The following is a 10,185-nucleotide window of genomic DNA, read 5'->3' as shown; positions in this document are numbered from 1 at the left end:
GATAGAAAATCCGCACTGAATAGTGACATCATAACATAGTTAACATATACCATTGCTAGGTACATCATATCCTTCCAATACAGCACTATTGCTTAAGTCAAGATGCAATGAGCCCATGAAAGGCACTCTGGGCAACATGGGAAAATACCACAAGCTGCGTTAACAAAAGGAAAATAATGTTACAATATAGCAAAAACACTAATCTGGCAATGAACATGTTCACTAATAATAGAATACAGTGATTTATTTTCACAGAAAAATATCGTTCAAGCCTGCAGCTCAAAGTTGTCACACACCACAAAAATGCACAATGGATAAAAGCATTACAATGGAGCTTGCATACACTCGTAAACACACACATAAACACTATTCTTTGTAAGAGTTTCCTGCCATTTATAGAAAGTATCTATTTAGTTGAGATGGAGGGGCACAACAGAAAGTGATGTTTGCCTCACAGAGCAGCTTATTGTAATGAAGCACAAAAGTGGGGGACATGTAACAAGCAGCATAGAAAAAAGAAGCTCTTGAATTCACCAACTATCACCCCAACCTGAATAGTTGTACAACCCTCTTCTAAATGGCTGACACCATAACAGGGCCTTCAACCTGATGCATCACTAAGCAACTGATTGACGCCATCGCCCATGCGCTGTAAGAGATATGGAAGAGAGCTAAAGCTCTCTCTACAAGACCCAAAGGGAGGCAGTGCCTGACAGCAGTTTTCTAGACATTGGCCCTCATTACGACCCTGGCGGAAATTGACTGACCGGACCGCAACAGCGTAAATAGCGTTTCCGCCATTGCACGAAGGAGCAAAGAGCGGTCCATTCCGACCCATCGGGCACGAGCACCACGCCATGGCGGAAGTGCAAAGTCCGCGATGGCGCAAATGGCCCCAAAACGGCCCACACCGCCGCCGTACGTCGCCCTAGGTGCAATACCGCCACCCATCACAGCGGACACCGCAGAGTGCGCCTACCGGAAAGTACGGTGACCGGAAATATACGGAAACGGAAGTAAAAACATGGGCCCGGAACGGGAAACAACCCGCCGTACACCTATAAAACCACTAAAACCACACTACCACTAAAAACACAACCCTGAGACACACCCCAACCCGTCATCCACCCTAGCGAAACCAAGAAAAATGGGAAAAGTAGCGAAGAAAGCGTGCGACCGCAAGCGGCAGGTCCACTTCTCCCGCGAGGAACTCACCGTGCTAACAGAGACCCTCCAGGAGAATGCTGCCGTCGTCTTCTCCACGCAAATGACCAGGACGGCACTTGCGAACAAGAAGGCCATATGGGCTCTGGCAGCACAGCGGGTAAGCGCGGTGGGGACAGCACCCCGCACACCACAACAATGCCGAAAGCGGTGGGACGACCTGCGGATACGCGTCCGCAGCATACTCTCTGCCAACCGCAACATTGCCACAGCCACCGGGGGAGGTCCTGAATCACCCATCAAGTTGACCCCCTGGGAAGAAATCTGTGCCTCCACCATCGGAATGGAGAGCATAGAGGGAGTCGGAGGGATGGAGAAAGGAGTGCAGACATCAGAAGAATCAGGTAGGTGGGCCAGATAAAACAATGCTAAAACCACAATGTCCAATCATGTGAAGTACCATGTGTCCACATAGTGCAACAGGAACACATGACCAGGAGAACGTCCACACACATCGCCCTCATAGCGCACCTTAAAACCACAATAAATATATAAATAACTAAAAACCCCTAAAACACCCACCACACGTCCAGCAGGCACACCCTAACTGCAGGCTGCCAAACAACTGCACCCTCACCCCACACACAAATGAAAGCACCTCTAAGGCCCCGACCCAAATCACCCTCATGTACCACCCCAATGCATGTGATACAATGCCATTCCAATACCCACAGACCCATTATTAACCCTCGCCCTCCTTTACTCCACCACAGGGTCCGATCCAAACGACGAGCTCCAGGACACCCCTACCAGCACACCTGCAAAGAGGGCCAAGACCAACGGCCAAAGACCCTCCACCTCAGCTGCACGCATCAAGACACGGCAGCAGCACAAATCAGGTGGCAGCACAGAGGAGGGAACATCAACAGGCACCCCAGCAGCCAGCATGCCCACAACACCACCACCACAGGTCCCCCCAACGGATGCCACAGAAGGCACTGCCTCTGGTGGCAGCAGCACCATAGGTGACACCCCAATGATGGCAGCATGCTCCGACACAGAAGACGGGGATGTCGATGTACGATCCATCCATGACCTGTCCCAATCCCCCTGTCTGTCCCATCCCGTACAACATGAGAATACCACGCAGGGGCACCCACAAGACGACGACTGGCCATCCCCCCCAAGCCCTGTGGCAAGGCAACATGAGGTGAACAGCCCCTCTGTGACCCCCCCGCAAATGGCCATGGCCCAGCAGAGGCAACAGTCCCTCGACAAGTTAATCGGGCAACAGCAGCAACTGGCCACGCTCCTCAAGGACCATGCCGATGAATGTGGGGGCACTAAGGCAGACATAGAAACATCAACTGAGACACTCAGGGCAGAAATGGAGAGAGGTACAGAGACACTAAGGGCACAAATGGAGAGTAGCACCGAGAGCCTGAGAGTCCAAATGGAGAAAAGCACCGAGAGCCTGAGAGTCCAAATGGAGAGAAGCACCGAGAGCCTGAGGGGGGAACTGCATGCGACGTCCAAAGACGTATGTGCCGAACTTGCTGCAGTGCGCCGTGTGCTCACGGAGCTCTCACAAACCCTTAGGGACATGCATGGACGTGAGCAGGCAGAGACATCTTCCGTTGCTAGTTCCGTCCAGGGCAGCCCCCAACGTAGATCTGGGAGGAACCTGCGCTCCACAGGCAGGGGTGCCCCAGACACCCGCAGAGGGGGCTTGCAATAGCGACAGTCCACTGACAATGAGCATCTTTGAACACTGGTGTTCGGGGGGGAGGTAGGAGGGTGGAGGGGGTGTGTTGGGCTCACTAGGGTGGCGGGTCGATAGGGTGTTCAACATGATATCACATATGCCATAAACAAGTGCACGATCAACCAATGAGATGTGTCGACAATGATCATTATGTACTAGGCCATCCTAGGCGTATAGTCCATATTGTGCATGTACCAGACACACACAGTGCCACGAGTCCCGTGTCATGTATCAGCCACCAGGCGTGAGTGCTAGAAGCATGCATCAATGACATGCTGACGAATGTCACGGCCCTCCGGTGCCTCGCAGACTCCTTGAGGTGCTGCCACTTCCCCACCCTCATCATGACCATCATCAGGTGCTTGCTGTTCTGCGTCTGGGGGCATGGGCACATTTCTACGTACGCACATGTTGTGGAGCATGACACATGCCATCACCATCTTTGCAACCTTCTCATGGCGGTACAGGAGTGCCCCGCCAGACCTGCTGAGGCAGCGGAAACGAGTCTTCAGTAGGCCGAATGCCTGTTCAATGACTACACGGGTACGTGAGTGGGCATGGTTGTAGTCCTCCTCATGCTGGTCCCGTGGGTTCCGGACTGGTGTGAGGAGCCATCTCTTCAGTGGATACCCAGCATCACCTGTATGTGGACGATAAACGTATGATGTGGAATGCCATAGCTACGTACGCACACCCCCCCCCCCCCTTCCTGCCAGGTCATTGCCGCATCACATACCCCACATCATCATGCATGAAAAGAGACTCACCGAGTAGCCAGGATCTGTTCCCTGCGTGTCGCTCCATGTAGCGTGGTATAGTAGAGTTCCTCAAGACCATAGAATCATGGGTTGATCCAGGGAATCTGGCACAACAATGTGTAATGATCCTGTTGGAGTCACACACCATCTGTACATTCAGGGAATGAAATTGTTTTCGGTTGCGGTACTGGGCCTCCATGGCATGTGGGACGACCAATTCCACATGGGTGCAGTCGATGGCACCGATGCAACCCGGTATGCCGGCAAGTGCATGGAATCCCACTTTAGTGTTGGTAATGTCCTGCTCCGAGCGTGGTAGAGAGATGTAGTCGTCTGCGTGCTTCAGGAGGGCATCGAGCACTTGCAATAGTGTCCGTGAGAACAGTGGCTGAGAAATGCCATGCAACTGTCCGACTGTGTGCTGGTAGGTGCCCGTGGCCAGGAAGTGGAGTACAGACACCACCTTCAGTAGGGGTGGGATGGCGGTTGGGCTGTCTATCATGCTGACAAGGTCAGCCTGTGTCATGTCCACTATTGCGGCTATGGTGTCCCGGTCCAAACGGTAGAGGGTGTGGATCTGCTCATCAGTGAGGTTGAACGGATGTGCTCGGAGGTGTGGGATTGCGGGCTGCCTGCGTGGTGGTAGTGGCTGTGCTGGCGGCCCTTGCGGGCCCTGCCTTGGCCTCCTCCTCCTCCTGCGTCTCCTCCGTGCGGCCGGTTGTAGTTGGTGTTCGTCTTCTTCTTGGAGTTGGAGTACTTGCAGTGCTATCAGGTCCCCCAGGGCCAACATCGCGAGTCCTGCCGGTAGCATTTCGGAGTGGGTGTGGTTGTGGGAGGAGACTGGGTGTGCACTTTATGTGTTTTCAGGCTGTATGGCCTCCACCTGTGGTGATTCATTCCACCTGTGCAAGCTGCTCTCCCCTTTGGGCGAGCACGTCCCGCACACAAGGCTGCTAATTGAGGAACGGCATCTTGCTATTGCAATCATGTATTTGTACCCGATGGCCGTGTAACATTTGTTGATATGTACATTCGGCTATGGTCCCATTGTTTCACATACAATCTTTGCAGTCGCGAACAGACTTGTGATGGGTCAGTGGAACGTAGTACTCGAGTAACGGTGGGCCCTCATGCATCACTGTACAGGGTTGCAACGACGGGCGGGGCGTCCCATTAGTGGGTGATGGCAGTTGACATTTTCACACACAGCTGCACTGGCTGGATTAATTTGTGATTTCAAACGGCCACAGATGCCTTTTCGACGTGATGTTGCAAATGAGGAATTCGAAGGCCGGCGCTTTCGGTCTTCGGCTAGCTGAGAGGAGATGCCCACAGGTCTGACTGCAAGTATTACGTTCTATTGTTCGATGTCCTTGAGACAGAGGCCATGGCGAGGAAGCAATGATTGATATGAATAGTTTGGGATGCGCTATAGTGACGTGGGCGATGAGGCCGGACGTTCCCTAAATCATGTAACTTCACAACACAGAAATTACGGCCTGGAACACTGTGGATTTTGCAGGCTGCATAACGCACAGACTCAATGGAAATCCCAAATGTCTTGTGAGTAAATATTCCGGTGTATTTATAACAGGATGAGGGAATGATGAATGGATGCATGGCCAGCTGATTTGATACAGGGTTTGCCATGTACAGGGCTTGTTGGAATCTATACGCCTCCCCTGCGCTATGTGATGCAGGGCTGCCATAGTGGCACCATCGTCTATCTGGCCTTGTTGAGCCCTCCCTGTCTCGACGCGCCTTCAGACACTTGTGTCCATGCACGTTGACATTCCCATCTGATGGAATCTGTCTTGACAGACGCATGCACAGGTACACTCGTTTGGGATGGTGTATACACCTCGATATAGATAGTTATGAGTGGCAAGTGGTTTTGGGGTGGTGATGATCCTTTGGAGTGTGCTAGCATGCATATGGCTGTGGATTTAGTGTGGTCATTGGAGTGAGTAGTTCGAATGTAGTTCTGATGGCCATTCTGTTCTTTTTCTTTTCTTTTTGTTGACAGATATCTCCTACCCTTTTGCCACTGCCATCTGTATGCCACTCCTGCAGATGGCGTATACTCACGACACCTGCTGCTTCGTGTTAATCAGTGGAGCAGCATTACGATCTTATGGGACGATCGCCAATGGCCCACATGCCCTTACGCAGTACTAGTGGCTCGGAGCAACATTTCGGCCTTTCAGTTGGACTAGTGCCTCCCCATTGGGACGGGCCTGCGGTTCTGTGCGCTTCCATGTAGCCTTTTCGTACGTGAATGTGGCTCTGTGTACCATGATGGGACAGGGCGTCACACAAGTAGTAGCTGGTCATTCCTTGCGGATGCAGCCCACAATGGTGATATGTGTTTTGGAGTTCATGGACTGATGGCTGTATGAGCTTGGTGATTTAGTTGTGCATTAAATTTCTATTCTGATATGGGCCGTGTAGCGTTCTTCTTTGCGAGTGATGTGGCATATTCCTATTTGGGGAGCGATGTATTGTGAGGAGATCTGCTTTGGGTGCCGGTTTCGGAGTATAGTCGCGTGGTACTGTGCTGGGCGCGTTTGCCTACGGAGCCCAGTGAGGTCAGGGATGGGGGATGCCAATATGACTGTTTGGATGTTGTCATGCTCCGGGGCGGGGGATTGGGTTTTGTGTAACAGACGACGGTCAGCCAGGTGGACTGGTGGAATGTTGTGATTTTCGGAATATTGCTGGTCACAGGTGCCTGTGTTTGCGTGCGTTTCGGGGGGGGAATGTGGTCATGTCCATTGGAATGGCTTCTGTATTCGTGCCATCTGTGCCCTGCAGCTCCCATTGGCCCCTCTTGTGGATCTTTTGTTCGTTGGCATGCATGGGTGACTTGTACATTTAACTGGTAGCATTGTGACTTCATTGCACCTACGAGGAGTTATGCTTTGTGGGCAGGGAGCGGTGTACAGGCACTCAGTGGGGCCGTTTACGGTTGATTCGCGATGCCGTACTTCTCACCATGGCGGAATGGTGCTTTCCGCCATGCTTGATGGCGTTAGGTACATGTCCGCTAGGGTCGGAATTCGCGTACCCTTGCGCCATGGTGGTATTTACGGTTTGGCATGGCGCGCGCGCGCGTACTTGGTGCAGTTAGCGTTGGCGTTCACTACGGTGTCGCTAATGTCTTCGTACTTTGCGGTGGCGAGTCATAGTCGCACCGAGCGCTATTCGATGGCGGTATTGCATCTCCGCCATCGTTTTCCGATTTCCGCCAGGGTCGTAATGAGGGCCATTGTTTCACAAGAAGACGGCAACCTCTACAGTGTGAAACTACAGTAGCTCGCGTAGGAGGCATGTGTGTCTTATCTAAGACATGCAATGTGTACTGCACAATATTCCTCACGTTGAAACCTGTGGTGTCATTGTTCACTGGTGTAATCTTCTTGCATAAGGTTTCCGTTGGATAGCTCGGGGGCAACGTGCTCATCTTCGAAACAAGACGACACGGAGCAACACAGGTTCGATCCCCGGGTCTGCGGTATTAAGCACGTTATAAATATCATATTTCATCGAGGGTAATTGCTCACTCTTTGAAAGAACCGCATCTAAAACTGCAGTAGTTTGTTTAGTGTCAACGAGACCACCATTTACAATTGTTTTCTGAGTCGTGTGTCACTCACAGTACAATTTACTTGCAGTCACGGTTGAAAGTTGTCGTGGGAGCTCGTAATAAAAGTGAGATGCACAGAACGCCTCGCCAGCACAGGCTACATGAAGTACAGGCTACAGGAGGCCTGCTGGGAAAAGCCCTGCAGAGCTGCAGCGAATCTGAGCTGAGCACACAGCCTCTTTTGTTTCCACCCCCCCCCCTGTTTTGTATTCCTATTGTACCGGATGTGTCCTGGGCACCAGAATTAGCATACCCTTGTCTGCAGCTGTGAGCCACTCGGTTCCATAGCACGACCTTGCTAGCCGATGCTGCCTGTCTCTGCCCATTAGCTGGGATTGGGGTTATTCGGGAACCGTCTCCTCAGCACAAATTGAATGGGTGCAGAGCAGGAAAATGAAGTGACGGCAAGTGTTTGAACATATTTAATCGACTGTAAATAGCTCGGAACAATTTATTTAGCCAGAAGAGTGCAATTAGTCTGTGTTCAGTTTAATTAGCTCATAAGTCAGAACCCGAACCACCCCTACATAAAAAGAAATTAAAATGTGTACATGGGGGCCAATGCATAACCAAACATTTATGATCAGCTTTAAAAGGAATGTCCATTGCAACCAGTCATGTCGTCTCTGTAAGCTTATCAAGATCTCTTTAGTGCTGGTGGCCACTGGAAGAGGGTCCTGTAATGTAAAAACTATCCAACTCCAGGCCTGGAGGGCCGGATTCATGTCTGGTTTTCAGGCTACCTCCTCATTAGTATTCACGAGAAACACTTGCATAGAATGATTCTAAATGTAGACACATTTTCCTTCATTAATATTAATGAGGGATATCCTGAAAACCTGTCAGGATGCCAACCCTCGAGGCCCGGAGTTGGACAACCCTCTACCCTGCAGGGATACTCACTTATTTATGTCGGCCGGCCAAGCTTTATTTGGAAGACTGGGCCTGCTGGGGCCCTTTACCATGGGTAAGATCCCCCCACCTCTACTGGCAAGCTTCTGCAGCTGATCCTTCCAGGCCTGGGGCTACGGAAACACAATAGAAGCCACATTGAGACATTGACAGCTAACTGTTAAGGCAAAGGGTTGCTAAAAGCAAGACCATTTTTTGTTAAAATATTCTTCCTGCATTTTTGTCCTAGAAGGAGCAGACGTTTTCAATTGCTTTCTTTTTTTCAGAAACAATTTTGAACTTAGATGTCTCATTTTTTGGGGTAGGCATTATCATAGTGTGTAATAGAGGGAGATCGTGAGTAATGGGGTTAGTTTACTCTGTAGTTTGTCAGGTCATAAGTATAAGAAAATAAGAAAGTATACATTGGCAGATGTAAACATTTATGCAAAGGTCTTGGACGCCATTCGTCATCATTATATTGGCTTGTGGGTGATAAAGACCATGCTATGTGAGGAAAGCCGAGAAATCCCCAATGGGAATGGACCCGTGGGCCAAGGGAGGAGCAAGCATGTACAGCCTTGGGAGGGCACTGAGCCCACATCTAATGGCCTGCTGGGCGTCCCACAAAGGACCTAAAACCTTGACATCAATGGTGACCTTTTGGCATAGATGTCCCTCGCCTGTAAGGTAGATTCCATAATAGATTGAACACTTGACTGCATCTGTTAGGCCACTCCTTTAAAGGAATAGTTCGGTCAGAAAATATTATTGGCCAAAAAGATGGCCAATAATAAAACAAATATCTAAACTATATATTTCTTTTTAAGTCCCTATGGAAGGTTTCGAGCAAATGAAGCTCAAACTTTAAAATTGGGGGAAGCAACCAATCAGATTGCTTGGATTGGGGGCTGAATCCTACGATCCAAGTCGGCGTTCCAAGCAACCCGACGGCTGCTACCCCCATCTTCCCCCCACCTTCCCTTCCCTTCATGTCAAATCTCCCATCCCTCTCGACCCCAATTACATTTGTTTTTCTATGCGCAGGGGCCATGCTAATCTTCTCTGTATCGTTCCAATTTTGGTATATGTGCTGCTTACCTTTTGACTACAGTGGGGGCAGGGCACCAACACCACTACTGCTGCTGCTGCCACTCCGTCTCCCTCCTGGCTGCCATGTAAATGGAAAATGGGCTCTGTATGAAGGCCCGTCCGTCTTCCTGATCCATGGCAGCCATCTTTAGTGAGTATTTTGTTTCAATTAACGGGACGCTGTGAGGAAACCCAGGGTGCTAATAGCCATAATCACCCATTGCAGCCCATGGAACGGGTGATTATGGCTAATCAGATTGGGCAGTCCTGCTAGTGTTTTTCCATCAGTGATAGCAGGTTTGTGCTGCAGTCTTATTCCTGGACTTTTGACCATCTCCTTCAGGAATTCCTTTTTAATCTATCAACCCTCTATTCCTCATCCCGTTTCTGTGCTCCTTTTGTCATATACGTCAAGGCGATGGTAAAAATACTACTTTCTTTGTGATGCAGGAAATGGCCGCAGGCTTCATTACAACATTGGGTGCACGGTCCAAGCTGACAGTATTTTATTTGTAAGAGACCCCAGACATCCATGGCAACACCGCAGCCATGGATGAGGGGATGATGCAGTAACCACAGCCATGTTTGGGGAGGTGGCATTGTGGAAAGAATGAGCAGCTAGCATGTATGCAGAAACGCATAAGGCCGTGCAAGCCTGGCGTAAATAAGGCTTGACCCGGAGCACAGGTATGCAAAGGTAAGCATTATATGTCACCAATGAAAGCGTGCTTTACCAATGTAGACATTGGATCAGGTCTTATTACATGTAATGGAAAGTTCAGCTGAGATCTGTGCTCTGTGCCACGTGATTAGGCCATGTAAAACTCTACAAGTCACCCAGGTCGCCCTAAAGCCATGCCCAATGTCAC

At 50.3% G+C, this 10,185-nt stretch overlaps 1 pseudogene; it reads right to left on the bottom strand.

Moving 5' to 3' along the window:
• Window positions 1–9,264: 9,264 nt before the first annotated feature.
• Window positions 9,265–9,336, bottom strand: LOC138527660 (U6 spliceosomal RNA; annotated as a pseudogene).
• Between the last annotated feature and the right edge of the window lie 849 nt (window positions 9,337–10,185).

This window comes from Ambystoma mexicanum, chromosome 14 (genome assembly GCF_040938575.1).
Source record: "Ambystoma mexicanum isolate Mex_15411 chromosome 14, UKY_AmexF1_1, whole genome shotgun sequence".
Lineage (NCBI taxonomy): Eukaryota > Metazoa > Chordata > Amphibia > Caudata > Ambystomatidae > Ambystoma > Ambystoma mexicanum.
This window is presented reverse-complemented; position numbering and strand designations above follow the sequence as displayed.